This window comes from Triticum dicoccoides, chromosome 4A, assembly GCF_002162155.2.
Source record: "Triticum dicoccoides isolate Atlit2015 ecotype Zavitan chromosome 4A, WEW_v2.0, whole genome shotgun sequence".
In the NCBI taxonomy this organism is placed as follows: Eukaryota; Viridiplantae; Streptophyta; class Magnoliopsida; order Poales; family Poaceae; genus Triticum; species Triticum dicoccoides.
The window spans coordinates 734,858,546-734,880,396 of NC_041386.1; the positions used below are offsets into that span (position 1 = coordinate 734,858,546).

General features: G+C 43.4%; 1 pseudogene; it reads left to right on the top strand.

Annotated features, from left to right (window-relative positions):
* Positions 1-18,919: 18,919 nt before the first annotated feature.
* LOC119284326 lies at positions 18,920-20,472 on the top strand (annotated as a pseudogene).
* Positions 20,473-21,851: the final 1,379 nt, after the last annotated feature.

Genomic DNA, 21,851 nt, shown 5'->3' on the forward strand with positions numbered 1-21,851 from the left:
CAGGGCTAGTGCGGCTGTCTTGTTTTCGGCGCGGAGTGCTATGTCCGGATCACTAGCGAGAGTGATTATTCCGCTGGGCCCAGGCATTTTGAGCTTCATGTACCCGTAATGAGGTACTGCTTGAAAAATTGTGAATGCCTCTCGTCCTAATATAGCGTGATATCCGCTGTTGAACGGGGCCACTTGGAACGTGACTTCTTCGGATCTGTAATTGTCCGGCGAGCCGAACACCACATCGAGTGTGATTTTTCCGGTGCAGCGCATTTCCCGGCTAGGGATTATTCCTCTGAAGGTTGTGCTGCTTCGCTCAATACGGCTCCAGTCTATTTCCATTTTTTGAAGAGTTTCCTCGTAGATGAGGTTTAATCCGCTGCCGTCATCCATGAGGACCTTTGTAAGCACCAGTGCGGCTGGTGCTCGGGCTGTTCGGAATTTAGGTTCGTCGTTGGCGTTGAAGGTAATAGCTGTGTCGCTCCATGGATTTGCTGTTGCTACTTGGTAGACTTCAGCGAGGCTGCGGATTATTCGTTTTCGCATATTATTTGATGCGAAGGTCTCGAAGACTGTTGATACCGTACCGGTATTGTTGGAGTGGTTTTCCGGGGCTAGAAGCTCCTCGCCACTTTTGGCCACCTGCCGTAGTATCCAACATGCTCGAAGGCTATGAGTTGGGACGGCGCCCTCTGTACTATGAAGCTTACAGGGTCCATTGAGCCATCCTTCCAGTACGGTTCCATGCCCTTTAAGGGGTTTTTGCTTTTTGGTTTTTACCTCTGGTGCCTCAGTACGATGCACCCTTTTGTTGCGGACTAGGGTTGTATTTGGAGCCGGATTGTCCCAAAACTGATTTTCGGTTTTCCGGAAACTTTCCATCGCACAGTATTTTCGTACTATGGACGCCAGATCGGTGAAGAGCGTAATCTTACGACGGCCGATGGCGTTCAATATTCCCTTGTCCGTGCAATTATTGCAAAAGATTGAGATTGCGTTTTCCTCTCGGCAGTCCTTTATCCTGTCCATAACCAGGAGGAATCTGGCCCAGTAGTGATGTACTGTTTTGGTGGGCTCTTGCCATATTAGAGATAGATCGCATATGTCTGGGCGGGTGGGTGGACTAAAATCCGGATCCCTGCCCGTATTGGGGCTTAAAGGCCGAGGGGTTTCCGAATTCGGAAGCCTGGGTTGCTGGACACGATCCAGCGAATCCGGAACGATGCATGATTTTAAGTTCAATGCTCGATCGAAGTCCGTCCCTCCGCGGAAATCCGGCATGGAGGGTTCGGGAATCCGGACGTGACTAGTTTTCAATATGGGCGAAGAGTCGCCGCATTGTTCCTCTACCACTGCAACGTGGTGGGTGGCCTGGGGAGAGTTAATCTCTCTCAGATTGCTTTTAAGCCCAATCTGATTGTAGTCTGTAGCGACTCCCAGAGCTGCGATGCGGCCCAAGAGCTCGTTGACAGACGAGAGCTCCATTGGATCCAGCCGCTCGGCAAATTCCGAGCCGACGCGGAGATTGCTTTCGACGACTTGGGAAGTCATTGTCGAAGCAGCGGCCGGACTGGCGGTTATAAGAAAACCGCCTAGCCGGATAGTTTGGCCGGTGGCCGAGGCCCCTTTGGCGAAAATACCGTCTTTGAAGACGGGTGGAGGCATCCTTCCTATCGGTGACGACACAGAGGAACTCTCAATGAAAGCACCAATGTCGGTGTCAAAACCGGCGGATCTCGGGTAGGGGGTCCCGAACTGTGCGTCTAGGCGGATGGTAACAGGAGACGAGGGACACGATGTTTTACCCAGGTTCGGGCCCTCTCGATGGAGGTAAAACCCTACGTCCTGCTTGATTAATATTGATGATATGGGTAGTACAAGAGTGGATCTACCACAAGATCAAGGAGACTAAACCCTAAAGCTAGCCTATGGTATGATTGTTGTAATGTATGTTGTGTCCTACGGACTAAAGCCCTCCGGTTTATATAGACACCGGAAGAGGCTAGGGTTACACATAGTCGGTTACAATGGTTGGAGATCTACATATCCGTATCGCCAAGCTTGCCTTCCACGCCAAGGAAAGTCCCATCCGGACACGGGACGGAGTCTTTAATCTTGTATCTTCGTAGTCTTGGAGTCCGGCGGACGATGATAGTCCGGCTGTCCGGACACCCCCTAGTCCAGGACTCCCTCAGGCGGGTTCGGGGCGGTCTACCATGTAACACAAGCAACGAGATCCTCTACTCTGAATTAACCATATACAATCGAATTTTAAATCAGCTAAGAATGACAATTCTGAGCCCCTGAATCATCCCCTATTAGGCTGACACGATTCATGTGAGCTGCAGAGAGTGTTTCCAAGTGGGCACACTATTGCCGTAAAGAAGCTGTAGGAGAGATTCGAGATCCTGGACAAGAATTTCAAGAGCGAGGTCGCCTGTCTTGTCAGGGTCAAGCACAAGAACACGGTACGATTTCTAGGCTACTGCTCAGAGGCGTAACATCTCATGATGCCGCTCGCTGGGAAGCTTATATTGTAAGTGCATCTAGTGCCCCTTCGTGATTTTGGTGTATTGAAGACTTATGGGTTAAGGGACTAATGCGTTTGTGAGTGTACACAGGTCTATAAGTCTATGAGGAGTTTGATATTTACAGAGAAAGTCGACCCCTAAAAATGAAGTTCTTCGACTGAAGACTTTGATATTCTAAAGACTTCCTGAAGACTTTGAAAGTGAAGAAATTGGTGTGACCTTGAAGACTTGGAATTCATTTGAGGAACATGAAGCGTGAAGACTTTTGTTTTCGTAGTTTCATTTTCTCTTTCTTGAGTCATAGGAAACACCGTACTGTTAAAGGGGGTCGAGGAAATACTAAGGAAAAATTTCCATGTGATGCTCAACTCAAAATCCTACACCTACCAATCCCTTCGAGTGAAGCCATTGGAAATCTCATACAGTTGGTCAATTTCTTCAGTGAAAGAGACGCAATTCTTCTGGTCATTGAGGACTTTGCTCTGACTGAGGAGTTAGGAATTCGCCAGTGCGAATTGCCTACACAGCGAGGAACATGATAGCCCTGAGGAATTTGAGAGCCAAATTTCCGACCATTGCTGTGCTGCGCGCCAGCTGTCCCAAAATATCCTATCCACCTAACGGTCATATCATTGAAGGGCATTTATGTCTTATCATGCCGGGCTGCTCCCTAGGTTATAAATAGCCGCCCCTACAACCACTAGTTGGTTGGCTGCTCCGAGAGAACTTGACACTTGTCATTTGAGAGCAACCCATCCTCTGAGGACTTTGAGCGAAAATCATCAAGTGAGGAAAACCCAAAACCAAACCCCCACAAACCCAAAGTGATTGAGCATCACTGAAGAAATTGATCCTGCGTTGAACCGACGCTTGTTACCTTTGAAAACTGTGCTTCTTCCAGACGGTTAGGCGTCATGGTCTAGAGCATCCAAGAGGAATTGTGGATCGCCGAGTGACCAAGTCTGTGAAGGTTTGGAAGTCACCTGAAGACTTACCACGAGTGATTGGACGAGGTCTGTGTGGCCTTAGTTCAAGGGGAATACGGTGAGGACTGGGTGTCCTGAGCTGCGTGCTCAGTGACTGGGTGTCCGGGACTGCGTGTCCTCGAGTTTAAATACTCAGCCGCTCCAACTAACTGGTTTACCAAATCATTGTCTTCACCAACTAACTGGTTCCATTTCCTCAACCCTTTCATTTCTTCGTTACTGTGTTGAGTGTTTGTTCATATCTGTGCTTGAAGACTTTGACTGAAGACTTTCTCAAATTCCTCAGTTCAATTTCTTAGGTCTGTTTGTCTTCGTCTTGTGTTATCCTGTGATTACGCTTTCTGTACTCTGTGCTAGTCTTCATTTCATCATGATGACCATGCTTGTATTCTGTTATGCTTACTTCTGAGTACTTATTCCGCTGCAAGTAGTTCTTCGCTAAGGAATTTCCTCACCAGCAAATTCCTCAGTGAAGAATTCATAAAACTCGCCTATTCACCCCCCCTCTAGTCGATATAACGCACTTTCAATTGGTAACAGAGCAAGGTACTCCCTTGTTCTGTGTGATTTTGGTTTAACCGCCTGGAGTTTTAGTTATGTCGACCGCATGTATGATCAAGGTCTCGGCTGGGTGTCCTACCTTTGATGGGACGGACTACCCCTACTGGAAAAACAAGATGCGAATGCATCTTGAGGCAATTGATAACGATCTCTAGTATGTTGTGGAAAATGGTGTTCCCTCTGTCTCACCCTCACTGAACGCTATCGATGTGAAGAGATTCAAGCAACTCGATTCTCAAGCGAAGAATATCATATGTGGCCATCTGAGCAAAGGATAATATGGAAGAGTGAGTGCTTTGGAAACTGCTAAGCTTATCTGGGATAGGCTGTCCAAAGTGAATGAAGGAGTCTCAACTCAGCGTGACTCTCGAGTTGATGTTCATTGGAATCTCTTCAACCGCTTCAAAAGACTCGACAATGAAAATGTCCAACAAACCTTTGATCGCCTCACTGACATCTCAAATGAATTTCAAGCCCTCGGTGCCATTGACATCACTGATCATGAAGTAGTGAAGAAACTGTTGAGATCGCTTGATTCCTCATTTGATACTCTAGGACTGATGATACAAGAACGTGCTGACTACAAGTCTCTTGATCCTGCCGATATCCTCGAAAGGCTAAATACTCACGAGTTCCAGCTTGCTGAAAAGAGAGATCTCTATGGTTCAAACTATGGCAAACCACGTGCCCTGAAGGCCAAGGCTGTGTCTGACTCTGAATGTGAGGATTCTGGTAGTAGCCTTGGTGATCCTGAAGAATTGAGCCAGGAGCTAGCACTGCTCGTGAAGAAATTCCAGAAGTTCTCAAGACGTGGTCGCTTTGGAAAATCCTCAAGAAGCAGTGATTCCTCATCCAGTGACTATAAGAGAAGGTTGTGCCACAAATGCAAGAAACCTGGTCACTATGTTCAAGATTGTCCTCAGTGGGAAAAGGAAATGAAGAAGAAGAAATACAAGGATTACAGTTCTGATGATGCGAAGAAGAAGAAGAAATCATCAAAATCTTCATCATCAAAATCCTCGAAGTCTTCATCTCAAAAGAAGAGCAACTCCAAGAAGGCTCGGGCATTCATTGGCAAGGAAATGGACTCTGAAGCTGAATCTAAGGAAAATGATGAAGAGGAGGCGTCTGTAGAATCCGAATATGGCGTAGCGAGTCTGGCCTTCGCTACTGCTTTCGTCAGCAAGTCCATCTTCAACACTGAAGAAACTGACCCCACCGACAAGGCTGATGAAGATAATGATGGCTACGCTCCCACCTATTGCTTCATGGCGAAAGGTGCAAAGGCACTCAAATACAACTCCTCTGAATCTAGTGAAAATGAATCTGATGAGGATCTCAAGCCCAGCTACTCTAAACTTGCTAAGATTGCTGTAAAACAACAACGGGCTTTTGAAAAGGTTCAAAACATGCTAGACAAAAGTGATGATATGTTGGGTGAAGAAATGGATCGCACTAAAGCCCTGACTGAAAATCTTCAGAGACTTCAGTCTAGGTTTGATAACCTTCAAAGTCATCATAACACTCTCTTATCTGATCATGAGAAACTTTCTTATGAATTTCTTCAAGGAAAGCAAGATCAAGAGAAGCTTTCTTCTGAATCTCTTCAAAGAAAGCAAGATCTTGAAAAGCTAAGAGTGTGTTATGAAGATCTTCAGAAGGAGCGTGATTCATTACTAGCTCAACAAATCAGCGCTTCTCAGGAAGAATTTGTTCCTCCATGCTTAAAATGCATTGAACGTGAATCTGCTAATTCTTCACCTGAATGTTCAAATGCTTCAACTATTACAAATTCTTCACCTGCCTCTTCTATCACTAATTCCTCATCTGAGGACATTGCTAGTATCACTGACAATGCAGGGCTGAAGGATTGTACATGACAGGCATGTACAAAAGCCTCAAAGGGCATCAGACTCTTTGTGATGTGCTTAAAAAGCAGATCCTCAACAGAAACCCTAGGAAAGAGGGTATTGCCTTTGAGAGGAAACTCAATGCTGATGGAACATATTGGAAGCCTGAGCAGTACCCCAAAATCTCATGGGTTGGTGCAAAGGGACCTCCAGTTGATCCATCTAACTTATCTGGCTTTACATGTGAATCTCCTCATTCTTCTGAAGAGTCATTTGACTCCAACTATAAACTGTTAAAAAATCAGAATGGTGAAGTATTTGCTAGATATGTTGGCACTAACTGCAGGAACGGTTCTCCTATGAAGAAAATATGGGTTCCAAAGAAGTGCCTTGAAAGTCTTCAGGTGAATGTCCTCATGACACCACCTGTGATGAACACGAACCCCAGATCAAATTCTTCATATGGATCCAAGTCCTCATACGTACCAAATTCCTCACATGGATCAAATTCCTCAAAAGGATCAAAGTCCTCATATGATTATCATCGTGCTAACAACTCTGTCTCGTAGGGTAGAGCTAAGGGCTATGAATATGTGCATTATTCTTCAAACCATTATGTTCATAAGTCCTCGAAGAATTTCTCTACTTATTCATATGCTTACCCTAACCCCTCTTATGTGAAACGAAATGGCTTGGCCTCTATGCCACCATTCTCGTATGGTGCTCGCAGAGTGATGAACTCTTTGCCACCCCTTCAGATGTGGGTGGTGAAGAAAAAGAACTAATCTCTTCTGCAGGGTCAGGTCTCCAAACGTGCTTTAACGTCTGAAGAATTTGCTGGGGACCTGACGAAAATGCCTGAAAGGATGCAGGCGAATCATGATGAAATGAACTTTCATTTCACACGTCCTCATACTGCTATACCTGTTTACTGCTTGATGAAATTCATCTGATGAACTTGATATCATATTCTTCACTGATGAAGCATATGAGATTGTAAGATACACTAATTCATCTGCAGGATGATCAACCCAAAACTACTGAATGGGTCCTCGATAGTGGATGTACGAATCACATGACTGATGACAAGAATCTATTGATGGATGCTCCTTTATCACTGTCACATCTGAAGCATATCATCTTTGCTGACAAAGGCAAAAGTCAGGTATTGGGTCTTGGTAAGGTTGCAATCTCTAAGGATAAACACATGGACAAAGTCATGCTTGTTGAGTCCTTAGGATAAAACCTCATGTCAGTCTCAATGCTTTGTGATCTTGATATGGTTGTTGTCTTCGGCAAGTATCATTGTGTTGTGATTATGGAAGCTGACAATTCCAAAGTCTTCGAAGGCTTTAGGAGAGGAGATTTGTATATTGTTGATTTATCTACAGGACCACTACCAGTCGTGTGTCTACTTGCAAAAGCTTCAGAAGGCTGGCTATGGCATCGACGACTTGGTCACGCAGGCATGAGAAACTTGCACACGCTTGCGAAGAAGAAGCATGTCATTGGCATTGAGAATGTCAAATTCCTCAAGGATCACTTATGCGGAGCCTGTGAAGCTGGAAAAATGACCAAGGCCAAGCATGCAGCGAAGAATATCATGACCACTACCCGTCCATTCGAATTGCTTCACATGGACCTCTTCGGACCTAATCGTTACTCAGCAGTCACTAATGATGCATCTCTATATGGTTTTGTCATTGTTGATGGTTATTATCAATATACATGGGTACACATTGTTACTTACAAACATGAAGTGCAGGAAGTCTTCAAACGATTTTCCTCGAGGGCTTCAACCAACTTTGGTGTGAAGATCAAGCACATCAGAAGTGACAATGGAACTGAGTTCAAGAATTCCGGTCTTGATGCCTATTTTGATGAACTTGGTATTACTCATGAGTTATCTGCTCCCTATACTCCTCAGCAAAATGGCGTCGTGGAGCGCAAGAACAGAACTCTTGTTGAGATGGCTCGCACTATGCTTGATGAATACAAAACGCCCCAGCGTTTTTGGATTGATGCAATTGATACTGTGTGCCACATCATCAACAGAGTATATCTTCACAAATTCTTCAAGAAGACGGCCTATGAACTCCTCACTGACAAGAAACCCAATGTGAGTTATTTCAAAGTCTTCGGTGCTAAATGTTGGATTAGAGATCCTCACCACAACTCTAAATTTGCGCTGAAAGCACATGAAGGTTTTATGCTTGCTTACGGAAAGGACTCGCATACCTACAGAGTCTTCAACATTGTTCTTCACAAGATTGTTGACACTGTAGATGTGCGGTTCGTTGAAACTAATGGCTCGCAAAGAGAGCACCTACCTTCTGTGTTAGATGAACCTGCACCTGAGGATTCCATCAAGTTCAAGGCAACTGAGGATGTCATTCCTACTGAAGAATCTGCTGAAGAATTCATTCCAGTTCATGAAGAACGTCGAGCGGATGCACATGAAGAAAATGCTGAGGAAAATGGTGCTAAAGAAAATGCTGATCAAATTCCTCAGCGACAACCAGCTCATCCTCGCGTTGCAAAAGAAGTGCAAGTGGAGAAAATCATCGATGACATTAGCGCACCAGGTCCTCTCACATGCTCAAAAGCTTCACATTTATCTAACTTTTGTGGGCACTATGCTTTTGTCTCTATCACAGAGCCCACTAAGGTAGATGAAGCATTTTTGGAGCCGGAGTGGATTCAGGCTATGCAAGAAGAATTACATCAGTTCGAGCTTAACAATGTCTGGGAACTGGTCAATCGTCCAGATCCTCGCAAGCATAATATCATTGGCACAAAGTAGATCTACCGCAACAAGCAAGATGAAAATGGCCTTGTGGTGAGGAATAAGGCACTACTAGTAGCTCAAGGCTACACACAGGTTGAAGGAATTGACTTAGATGAAACTTTTGCACCTGTTGCTAGACTTGAGGCTATTCACATATTACTTGCTTATGCTAACCATCATGATATCGTCTTATATCAAATGGATGTGAAAAGTGCATTCCTCAATGGTAAGCTTGAGGAAGAAGTATATGTTGCTCAACCCCCAGGTTTTGAAGATCCAAAGAATCCTGACAAAGTCTTCAGACTAAATAAGGCCCTCTATGGCCTCAAGCAAGCCCCTCGGGCGTGGTATGATACATTGAAGGAATTCTTCATGAATAATGGCTTCACACCCGGTTCACTCGACCCTACTCTCTTTACTAAATCTTATGATGGTGAACTGTTTGTGTGCCAAATATATGTTGATGATATTATCTTTGGCTGTACTGACCAACGTTACAGTGATGAATTTGCCTATATGATGAGTGAAGAATATCAAATGTCTATGATGGGAGAGTTGAAATTCTTCTTAGGTCTTCAAATTCGTCAGCAGCGCAATGGCATATTCATATCTCAGGAGAAATACCTCAAAGATGTACTGAGGAAATTCGGCATGCAAGATTGCAAAGGCGTCAAAATTCCTATGCTCACAAATGGCCATCTATGCACTGATGAAAATGGTATTGACTTCGATCACAAGGTATACTGCTCCATGATTGGTTCTTTATTGTACTTATGTGCATCTAGGCCAGATATAATGCTTAGTGTTTGCATGTGTGCCCGATTTCAAGCTGCACCGAAGGAATCACACCATATGGCTGTGAAGCATATTCTTCGATATCTAGCTCACACACCAACACTAGGATTATGGTACCCCAAGGTCTCTGCTTTTGATCTCATTGGATATTCTGACTCTGACTATGCCGGTGATCGTGTGGACCGCAAGTCAACTTCTGGCACTTGTCATTTCCTCGGACGATCTTTGGTCTGTTGGTCCTCGAAGAAACAGAACTGCATATCACTGTCTACTGCAGAAGCTGAAGACATTGCTGCTGGATCTTGCTGTGCTCAACTGCTTTGGATGAAGCAAACCCTCAAGGACTATGGCGTCAACATGAAGAATGTGCCTCTCCTTTGCGACAATGAGAGTGCCATCAAGATTGCTCACAACCCAGTTCAGCACTCGAAGACAAAGTACATTCAGATTCGTCATCATTTTCTTCGTGATCATGTGTTGAAGGGCGACATCTCCATCGAGCACGTGAAGACTGAAGAACAGCTAGCTGATATCTTCACTAAGCCCTTGGATGAGAAGAGATTTAGCAAGTTGCGGTGTGAGCTAAATATCTTAGAATCTTCGAATGTTCTTTGAAAAGGACACACATCCTAACACTTATGCAAAATTGATGACTTAGATGTGCAACACATGAAGAAACGTTTTTCTTCAATCAATGAAGAATAACACTCTAAGTGTGAAGAAATTAATGAAGAATTTGATTCTCAGAACCCTACGACAATTGTAGGCGGTGTCTGAAATCATCATTCTTATACGGTGGGTCACGCCACCATAAAAAGTTGAAAATCTTCAATTTGAGTTTTTCCTCATTTTTGAAATTCTTTAGTTTTTCAAATTCTTCAACTTTGCAAAATCTTCACTGTTTCCTTCGTTTTTCTTCATTGACTATATATATATATATATATATATATATATATATATATATATATATATATATATATATATGAGTTTATGTCCTCTACAGCATTCACTTATAGCTATTTCTTCAAGTTGCTTTCTTTGCTAAGTGAATGTGATCGGACCCTTCTCCCTCTATGCTAAACTCAACCCAATCTATTCACAAATTCTTCATGTGCGTTCTATTTGAAACTCGTTCAAAATCTTCACTGTGTCCTTGTCAGCTGAAGAAATTGCGAACGAAACTTTAAAACAAATCTTATCCAGATTTTCGGTTTTGCTGCTCAAACCTTTCCACATCCCATGATGCATTATTTTATTCACCCACGATCTTACACGATCTCAACTACACAGTACGTGGGTGACACATGTCGCGTGAAGGAGAAAGGGCAGGGGCATGTTCGTCCCAAAATCTTCGGGCGAACAGTTTTTCACCATGGCTATAAATACCCCTCTCCCCTTCCTCACTTCATTTACTCCGCTCGACCGCTCTCTCTCGCTCGAGCTCCTCAAACCCTAGCACCGCCGCTACTCCATCATCGCCGGTGAGGAAGAGCTTCGCTGCCTCAACCTCGTCGCCGTCGTACTCGCGCCGGTTGCGGAAATCTTCACTCCGCCGCCGCCGTAGCTGTTTCCCTCTGCCAAGTTAGGGCGTGGGAGATCTAACTTGACGAACTTCACAGCTGTTCATCTCAGTTCGTCGTGTTCTTCACTTCGGGTAATTAAAAGTTACTTTTATTACTCACTTTGATTCTCAAACTTTCCTGAAAATCTTCAAAGGTGTTTTATTCTTCAAATCTTCACACATATAAACACCTCACACATTATATGCTCTTGATCCATTTCTCTAAGCAATCATTTTCTTCAAGATTCCTCAATTGTGTGGATCTTCGATCTGTACAACTCTGGAACCTAAGACAAAGAACGCTTAGTGAAATTCCTCAAGGCTCATCTGGTCAAATTCCTCAAAACTTGTCTTTTCAAAAAACCTTCTGAGAACGCATATGACCTTTACAAATTCCTCGTACCTACACTCTGTTCACAGGTACTCATGTCCGCTGCTGAATCACTAGGTTCTCATCAACTTAACTCATTTGCAGCGTTCCTCGAAGAAAAATTGCATACTTCTTCAGAGTGTTCAATTGTTCAAATTCCTCATCTGAAGAATATGGCTGAAGGTAAGAGACCGCAGAAAGGAGGAAAGAAGCCTGAGGTCATGACTGCTTTCGAGATCCCTGATGAAATCTATGCTGGCTATTGCACACCTGATGAATCAAAATTTGGCAAAGAAACCAAAAATCTGCGCAAGGTGCGCATACAGAAGATTGAACGGAGATGGGCAAGAGAATGGAAGGAATACAGATATGTGACTTCAAAGTATATGAAGAAATTCGCCCTCAATCCTCCATGCCCAAGAGCTCCATTGGCACCTGGCCAAGTAGCTGATCCCACCAGCATCAAGAGTGGTGAGGACTTTCCTGATGAATGGGCTAAGCGCCAAGCCAAATTGGCAAGACAAGCCAAGGAGGCAGTGAAGAAATTCAATGAGGATTCTGCTGCTGCTACTGAGGCCTCGGTCAGACCGAGGAAATCTATTCCAAAGAAGCCTGCTTGTAAGCCAAGTGCTTCACCAACAGCGCCCTCACGGCCAAGTTCCTCAGCTATGCCCTCACGACAAATTCCTCAGACTGCTACTGCTCCACCAAAGTCCTCAGCAGCTCCATCAAAGTCCTCAGCTCCTGTGCATCTGGCTACATGTCAAAGGACTACGGGTTTCTCAATTGCCTCTGGTGTCTCAGCAAGTTCCTCAGCTGCACCAATGTCCTCATCAGGCCCCACACTGTTGAAGACTAAAGCAACAGCTAGACGCGGTCCTCGGCCAAGTCCAAGGAAGAAACAGGTCGCACTCCAAGTGACCTCTGATGATGAAGCTTCTGATGATGAACTTGCAGAAATCATCAGAGACAGACAAGTGAAGGCCGCTAGAGCCAAAGGCACATCTGTGCCACTGCTTTTGGATCCGAGGAAAATCCTCGACTACATTGACCTCTGGCACAAGGATCCAAACACCCCAATGCCTGATTTTCATCTGACTCCTGGTCAAAGTCACATGCTGACCCATTTCATCACTCAAGAGAAATGAAAATTTTAAAAAGCAAGAGAGATCAAGAAAGCTCAATACAGAAAGGAGAAGCTCCTGAAGAAAAATGTTGTCAGAATGACACCTGAGGAACTTCTCAAGGCTCAATCTGAAATTCAAGCCCTCAGCAAAGACTTTGATGCCTATTATGCTGATTGGCAAGGAGCCAAAGTGAGATTCGTCAACCTGACGAAGAAAATGACAACTGTTGTAGCTCCATTGCAACAAGAAAACCCTCAGGCTGCAATTCTGCTTAGCCTGCTGAAGAACATGCCAGCACCGCTGATGACTTTCAGCCTGCTGAAGAAAATGCTAGTTCCAGGGCTGATGACTCCATTCCAGCCGCTGAGAAATTGCCAGGGCATCCACTAGTGGTGCGCCTGAAGAAACTGAAGAGATCAGGGCAACTGCATCAGCTGCGCCTGAAGAAAATCAACCAGATTCCTTAGCTCCTCCCGCGCCTACACCAACTCCAATTCTTCCTTCTGCCTATGAGGTGAAGAAGACCAAGGCTGCAGAGCGAGCTGCAGTGAAGAAAAGGAAGGCATCAGCTGCGTCAAATTCTTCGGCTGCAAAGAAAATGAAGCCAATGACCAGCTCACTTGAACATCCAATTGATGCTGTTCCAATTTCCTCCATGTCATCAAAGGAAATTGTTCCTTTTGGAGAAGACTATAAGATCCCAAGCGGATCTGATGAAGAAAATCATTCTGCTGCTTCGTCAGAGCAGATTGATGAAGAAATTGAAGTGGATACAATCCTTTCAACGACAGTCATTTCCTCACCTAAGCCTCAGTTCACAGCTGAAGAGGCTGGTGTTGAGGAAATTGAAGATGAAGATGTGGATATAGGATGCACCACACCTGTGATGAATGATGACTTTTGGGAAAGTCAGCATCCCAATACTCCTCTATTCACACCTATCCAACAGATTCCTCTGTCCCCGGCAACAACTGTTCAACTGGGCTCTGAAGAAACTCATGCCACTCCCTCTGCTCATGAAGATATTCCAGCCGCTAGTGCTGAAGAACCTGCTGCTGATGATCGTCAGGTTGCACAAGAAGAGGAATCAGAAATTCCTCAGCCTGAAGAACCTGAGCTCGCGATTCCTGAGGTGGTACTGCAACTCACTAACACCCGTCTGCCAAAGCCGAAGAATCCGTTCTCAAACAAACAGAAGTTCAAGGCTGAAGACTTCTTTTCCGAGCATGTATTCTTCACTGATTACAACCCCTATGACTCTGCTCGCATAAGGAAAAGGCGTTTCTGGACTGCAAGTCAAGCCAACTTCTATTCCTCAGTGCTGTTTGACAAAGACAAAATCTTCGATCATGAACACATTCCTCACGTGGATATGGAATCTCTGCCATGCTTCGAGCCAGTCCTCAGTGTTCTTCACGATGCAGGATTACTCAATTTCTGCACTAACATTTGCGATTGGAATGAAGAACTCATTCTTTAGTTCTACGCTACACTGCATATCACTGGAGATGCTGAAGATGTAAATACATGGGTGTTGGATTGGATGACTGAAAACACTCACTACAAGGCACTGACAACTGAATTGCTTCGTGTCCTTCCTCTCGATCCTCCCCATGACAGTGCACGTTGCATCTACAATGACCCTGAACTGACAAATCACTATATGCAAGTGCTCATGTAGCCTTTGAAGCCTGGGCAGGCCCCACGAACAAAATTCCTCGTCAAGGAATTGCTCTATGTGCCTCGGACTGTCTATCGCATTCTGACGAAGACAATAAGTCCTATCAAAGGCCACGACTCAAATGATGAAGATGTCGTTGGCATCATGAAGAACATGCTTTTCAACATCATTCATGGCATTCCCGTCAACTTCCATGATTTCTTCATGAGGACTCTGGCAAATGTTGCTATGTCACCATTCGAGCTGAAGCCCTATGCGCCTTGGATTATAAGATTCATAAGGGAAAGATCTTCACTGAATTACAAAGCTGACACTCTGAACCACGGTAGCTACTTGCCTCCCATTGAAGTCCTCAAACGGACAGTTTCATCAGCTGATGATAAAGGCAAGGCAGCTGTTGTGATCGATGAAGGCATTCGTCCATTGGATGGTCAATTTCGCCTGGCTACATCTTACTCTACCAATGACGACTCTGCCACACATGACACTGCCGCAAATACTTCAACTAAGCAAAATCCTCAAGCCACAGCACCCAGGGTGATGACTGACCGTGAGTTACTCCTCAGTCTTCATCAGAAGGTTGATCGCAATCACAAATGGGTAAAGCGTTAGTTTGGTGCAATTCTTCACAACATGACCTCAACACATAATTCAGTGATGAAGAACCATTACTACCTTCATGAAACCCTCAACCGCACCTGGGCTGTCCTCACTCATGTCTATAGCGCTGAAGAACTGAAGACTATGGGTCTCAAGGAAGAATTTGACTGGTCTGCACCTCCTCCGAAGAAATTCAAGAGGGTCAAAGTTCCTAATCTGGTGGCCAGCTCTTATTCTTCATCGCGTGACACTGATGAGTATGAAGATTTGGACGACACTGCAGCAGGCCCTGCTACAACAAACAACCCCGACAACACTGGCGCTCCTCCCTCAACTTGAAATTCTTCAGGGGCGTTAATCCTCAGTTTCAATCCTTTTGGTCAGTTGATGACAAAGGGGGAGAAATCTGAGTTAGTCTTCAAGCGGATCTATATTAAGGGCATTTTTTTCTTAAGTTACAACTCTCGTTCTTCCAAAACTTTCATTGGATTGAGTTGTAATCTTAAACCCGATGGTGCTCTGATACTTTTGGATGGTGCTCTGATAATTTTGATGCACTGTGCTCTGATACTTTTGATGTGCTATTCTGCATGCTTATTCCTTGTTAATATTATTGCACGCATGCTGAATTTCATCAGGCACCATATTTCATCATGCATTTCAAATTCTTCATATTATATATCAAATGCGTGTATGAATTACAAGATATAGGGGGAGATCTCCATGATTCAACTTCTCAAATGTGCATTGCCTCAAACGCAAATTCCTCACTATGCACATCTTCAGGGGGAGTTCTTCTATATCTTGGAATCAAATTCCTCAATATCAGTATTTACACTTCATATGTTTATCCCCGTTGAAAACTTAACCTATGTTGTCATCAATCACCAAAAAGGGGGAGATTGTAAGTGCATCTAGTGCCCCTTAGTGATTTTGGTGTATTGAAGACTTATAGGTTAAGGGACTAATGCGTTTGTGAGTGTACACAGGTCTATAAGTCTATGAGGAGTTTGATATCTACAGAGAAAGTTGACCCCTAAAAATGAAGTTCTTCGACTGAAGACTTTGATATTCTGAAGACTTTCTGAAGACTTTGAAAGTGAAGAAATTGGTGTGACCTTGAAGACTTGGTATTCATTTGAGGAACATGAAGCGTGAATACTTTTGTTTTCGTAGTTTCATTTTCTCTTTCTTGAGTCATAGGAAACACCGTACTGTTAAAGGGGGTCGAGGAAATACTAAGGAAAAATTTCCATGTGATGCTCAACTCAAAATCCCACACCTACCAATCCCTTCGAGTGAAGCCATTGGAAATCTCATACAGTTCAGTCAATTTCTTCAGTGACAGAGACGCAGTTCTTCTGGTCATTGAGGACTTTGCTCTGACTGAGGAGTTAGAAATTCGCCAGTGCGAATTGCCTACACAGCGAGGAACATGATAGCCCTGAGGAATTTGAGAGCCGAATTTCCGACCGTTGCTGTGCTGCACGCCAGCTGTCCAAAATATCCTATCCACCTAACGGTCATATCATTGAAGGGCATTTATGTCTTATCATGTCAGGCTGCTCCCTAGGCTATAAATAGCCGCCCCCTACAACCACTAGTTGGTTGGCTACTCCAAGAGAACTTGACACTTGTCATTTGAGAGCAACCCATCCTCCGAGGACTTTGAGCAAAAATCATCAAGTGAGGAAAACCCAAAACCAAACCCCCACAAACCCAAAGTGATTGAGCATCACTGAAGAAATTGATACTGCGTGGATCCGACGCTTGTTACCTTTGAAGAATGTGCTTCTTCCAGACGGTTAGGCGTCATGGTCTAGAGCATCCAAGAGGAATTGTGGATCGCCGAGTGACCAAGTCTGTGAAGGTTTGGAAGTCACCTGAAGACTTACCACGAGTGATTGGACGAGGTCTGCGTGGCCTTAGTTCAAGGAGAATACGGTGAGGACTGGGTGTCCTGAGCTGCGTGCTCAGTGACTGGGTGTCCAGGACTGCGTGTCCTCGAGTTTAAATACTCAGCCGATCCAACCAGACGTACACCTGAGACAGCAGTTGGAACTGGTTTACCAAATCATTGTCTTCACCAACTAACTGGTTCCATTTCCTCAACCCTTTCATTTCCTCATTACTGTGTTGAGTGTTTGTTCATATCTATGCTTGAAGACTTAGACTGAAGACTTTCTCAAATTCCTCAGTTCAATTTCTTCAGTCTGTTTGTCTTCATCTTGTGTTATCCTGTGATTACGCTTTCTGTACTCTGTGCTAGTCTTCATTTCATCATGATGACCATGCTTGTATTCTGTTATGCTTACTTCTGAGTACTTATTCCGCTGCAAGTAGTTCTTCGCTAAGGAATTTCCTCACCAGCAAATTCCTCAGTGAAGAATTCATAAAAATCGCCTATTCACCCCCCTCTAGTCGATATAACGCACTTTCATATATGGGCAGACGTGAGGCAGAGGCTGCTCTGTTTCGAGTACCTGCCCATAGGGTGCCTTGATGACTGTCTCTGTGGTAAAATCAGATCATTCTTTTTGGAATTGCTTCTTTTGAGTTATGTTCCTATACCACTGTGAAATATGCACTCTACTGTTTGGGCATATTTTGATTTTTCATCCTCTCTGCATCAAAAATAATATAAGACTAACAAATATGTCACATAAACATAAGTGCTCTTTTCTGTTGTAAAATAGCAATGTATAGAGCTTAATTGGGTGATCAAAAGATATTCCAGAGCATAGAAATTTGCCATGCCAAAGATGTTGGCAAGCCCACATCTTTGCACCCGAATTTTAAGATAAAGGGGTGGTTACTTTGTTGCCAACTGTCACACCCACATTTTTGCAATAGGTCTTCAAAGAACTTCCTTTGAACTTGTAGTACATTGGCTTTGCAAATTGCATAACCAATCAACCAGGCCCTTTTTTGTTCCTTTCGTTGGACTGCTTATCCCGCCACATATTGTACTAACTATTTGTTGTACTGTATACTCTCGACAGATGCATCTTGCCGACTTCAGTGGACCACGCGTTATGAAATAATCAAGGGGGTATGTGAGGGTGTACTTTACCTTCACTAGCAGCGTATTATTCATATGGACCTCAAGCCTCATAATGTACTATTGGATGATAACATGGTGCCCAGAATTGCGGATTTCGGTCTATCATGGCGCTTAAGTGAAAGCAAGAGTCGGGCTATTACTAAAAACATGATTGGGATGAAGTAGGCTAGCAGTTCTCATTGAGAACTTGCTGTTTTTACGTCATCTATTAACTTTGTTTCACACTTTATTCATTAATCGTACAAACTGCAACATTTCTTCTACAGGGGATATGTGGCACCAGAATTTATAAATAAGGGAGAATTCACCTTCAAAACAGACATATATCGTGTAACCCTAGACATCCTCTTCACTGTACGAGCTCTGAAGACCTGGCCTGGCTAGCGCCGCCTCAATCTCTAGTGGAGAAAGGTAAGAGCCGGTGGTTACTGAAAGGTGTGACTACTCTCGAGAGTAGTACACCCAAGTTCTCAAAACTTTGAAAAAATGTGAAAAAATAAAATTCAAAAAATCTGAAATTTTGAGACAACAAACTATATAAAATGTTTAGGCTTCTTGCAAAATTTCAGCAAAAAATAATATCCAAGGAGCTCTCACAACAACACAAAACCACTGCACATAACTTTGAACATTGATTTTGTTTTTTTGGCGAGAGTTCCCCTGATGTTATTTTTGGCTCCAATTTTGCAAGCAGCTCGAACATTTGATAAAGATTGATGTCCCAAATTTTCAGATTTTTTTGACTTTGTTTGATCTTGTTTTTTCGATGGTTTTGCAAACTCGTGTGTAATACACCCGAGAGTAGAAAATCCATTCTCGACTGATACTGATCCTCTGTTAGTTTGTGCTAGATTCGTATTCCACGGTAGATCTAACCACGTCCGTCTTCTGGTAGATAGATTTTTCTGTATTTCCATCCAAGTACAGCTAGTGAACAACATTAACTATGCTTCACCATGACTTTCATTCTTATATGCAAGTGGATCAGTCCGACTCGTGGTGTCCAACACCGAGATGACTGACGGTGACCAGTACGGTGAGAAACTTGCTGAGCTGGAGAAGGCGTTGCTCGACAAAGGCATGGATCCAGTCGATCTACCCTTCTCGCTTCTCAAGGCCGTCATAGGGAATTTCTCCGAAGCTCACTAAATTGGCAGCGGAGGGTTCAGAGCGGTTTACATAGTACGCAACCTTACCAAGTTACCATCCACTCTCGATCACAATCAAGATCAAAATCAGCTAACAATGACAATATAGCTGATATACCGATTCTTTGTGAGCTGCAGGGAGTGCTTCTAAGTGGTGGTACCATCGCTGTGAAGAAGCTCTTTGAGAAATTCGAGATCCTGGACAAGAATTTCGTGAGCGAGGTCGCCTGTTTCGTCGGGGCCGAGCATAAGAACATGGTGCGATTCCTGGGGCACTGCTCCGAGACACGGCACATGATGGTGCCATACAACGGAATGGTTGTCTGTGCAGAACAATGGCAGATGCTGCTCTGCTTCAAGTACCTGCCCAAAGGGTGCCTTGCTAATCATCTCACTGGTAGAATCAGATCATTTTTATAGCTCTCCTTCCATTTATACTGTATACTGTATAGTACTACATGCCTACAAACTTCGCTACAGAGTAGTAGTAGTAAATCTGAACCTTGTTAATTCCTTTTGGAAACTAAATGGTACCTTTGAACTCCATTCTCTTATACCACTACACAATATGCACGCTTCTGTTGGCCATATCTTGATTTGTCATCCTCTCTTGCCTCAGAGAGAAGAGCACACTAAAAAACATGTCACATAAACATAAGCGCTCTCTTATGTTGTAAAGTAGTAGTGCATCGAGCTTAATCAAGTCACCAAAAGAAATTCCAAGCATGTCAATCTGCCAAGCCAATATGTTGGCAAGACCACATCTTCACACCCGAATTTTAAAATAAAGTGGTGATTACTTTGCTACCAACTGTCACATCCACCCACATTTTGGAAATGAAATAGGTGTTTCTAGAACTTTCTTTGCACTTGTTAGTATATTAGCTTTGCAAATCGCACAACCAATCAACCAGGCCCTTTTTCCCTTCAATTGGACTACTTATCCCACCACATATAGTACTAACTATTTGTTGTATCATATACACTCCACAGATCTTGTCTGAGTTCAGTGGAACATGCGTTATGAAATAATTAAGGGATATGTGAGGGTGTACATTAGCTTCATCAGCAGCGTATTATTCACATAGAGCTCAAACCTCAGAATGTAGTATTGGATGATAACATGGTGCCCAGAATTGCGGATTTTGGTCTATCACGGCGCTTAAGTGAAAGCAAGAGTCGTGCTATTACTAAAAACATGATTGGGCCAAAGTAGGTTAACAATTCTCAATGAGAACTTGATGTTTTTACCAGTCATCTACCAACTTCTTTTCACACTTTACTCACTAACCATGCAAACTGCAACACTTCTTATGCAGGGGATATGTGGCACTAGAATTTATAAATAAGGGAGAAATCACCTTCAGGACAGACATATACTTTGGGAGTTATAATTATGGATATCCTTATGGGACTTAAAGAACACTCCAATGTTAAGGAGGTAATTATATTATATATGAGGGTCCAAGAAAAAACAATGTCGATAGCATGGTAGCAGAAAGCACAATATTGTGAAACAAGAATGCAAGGCATATTCGATGACAATACAATTTGCATATGCCAAGACTTGAGTGTTAACTTTGTAGCAATATTCCACATAGAAAAAGATGTAAAACAATGATAGTTCTGAGTTTTGAAGTCATTATGTGCATCAAAGTTACCAGGACCGTGGTACATAACTTATCAGGTCTGCCACATGTGAGTTATCGTGTTATTAACATCAAATTTACCGTGGGTATCGCCAAAGTTACCAGGACCGTGGCACATAACTTATCAGGTATGCAATGTGTGAGTTACCATGGTATTCACACAAAAGTTACCGAGGGATATTTCATTAACCCCTCCCCGCCTCATGCCAAAGTTATCAATACCGAGGAACATAAGTTATCAGGTCTGCGATGTGTGAGTTACCATGATATTCCCATAAACTTACCAGGAGGATATTTCATCAACACCCCCCCCCCTCGGGTGCACAGACCAGAGGTACATAAGTTATCAGGTCTACTATGTTTCATGGATCGAAGTGTGTGTGAATACAACGTAACTACAACCAAAGAAAAAACCGGGTCACAAAAAACACAAAAAATTGCTTTTGTTTTGCTGTCATGATTTTTAAAAGGTTGATGTAACTAATCACCAATTATTAGACAACAAATTAGGATCAGTTGAGTTGATCCGTGGGTGACACATTTAATTTTTGTTGTTTCTTTTAACAGCGCTCGCGGTAAAAAGAGCACAACACGTATATAGAAACTTCACCATATGAAGGAAAGAAATATGGTCAAACACCCTTATTCATCACCATTAAAAGCGGTAATCCCACAAAAATCATGGTCCAATTAATGACGAAAGGAAAGAAATCAGGTGGATACCCACGTACGCACATGCGATCGCTATTAAAAGGGTCGATCCCATGAAAACCGCGATCCAACTAAAACTAGAAGAACGCTCATGCGTTGCAACGGGGCCACATTAACTTTAAGAATTCAATATTACGACATTGGCGACCTTTTTTATCATCAAATCCTCACACACACACACTCTCCCCCTCCCTCTTCCTCACTCTCTCTCCTTCTCTCTATCTAACACACACACACACATAGCCTATTCTCTCCGCCAATAAGATTTACACAATCGGCAATAATGTGTGGACTTCTGGTGAGCTTGATTGAACTAATGAATAGTGTGATATATTTCCCAATCATTTAACAATGAAAGTTCCGAAATGGGAAGATTATGTAACACCTCAAGTCGTTAACTACAGTGACATCCCTCTAATGATTGCACGTCATCAGGCT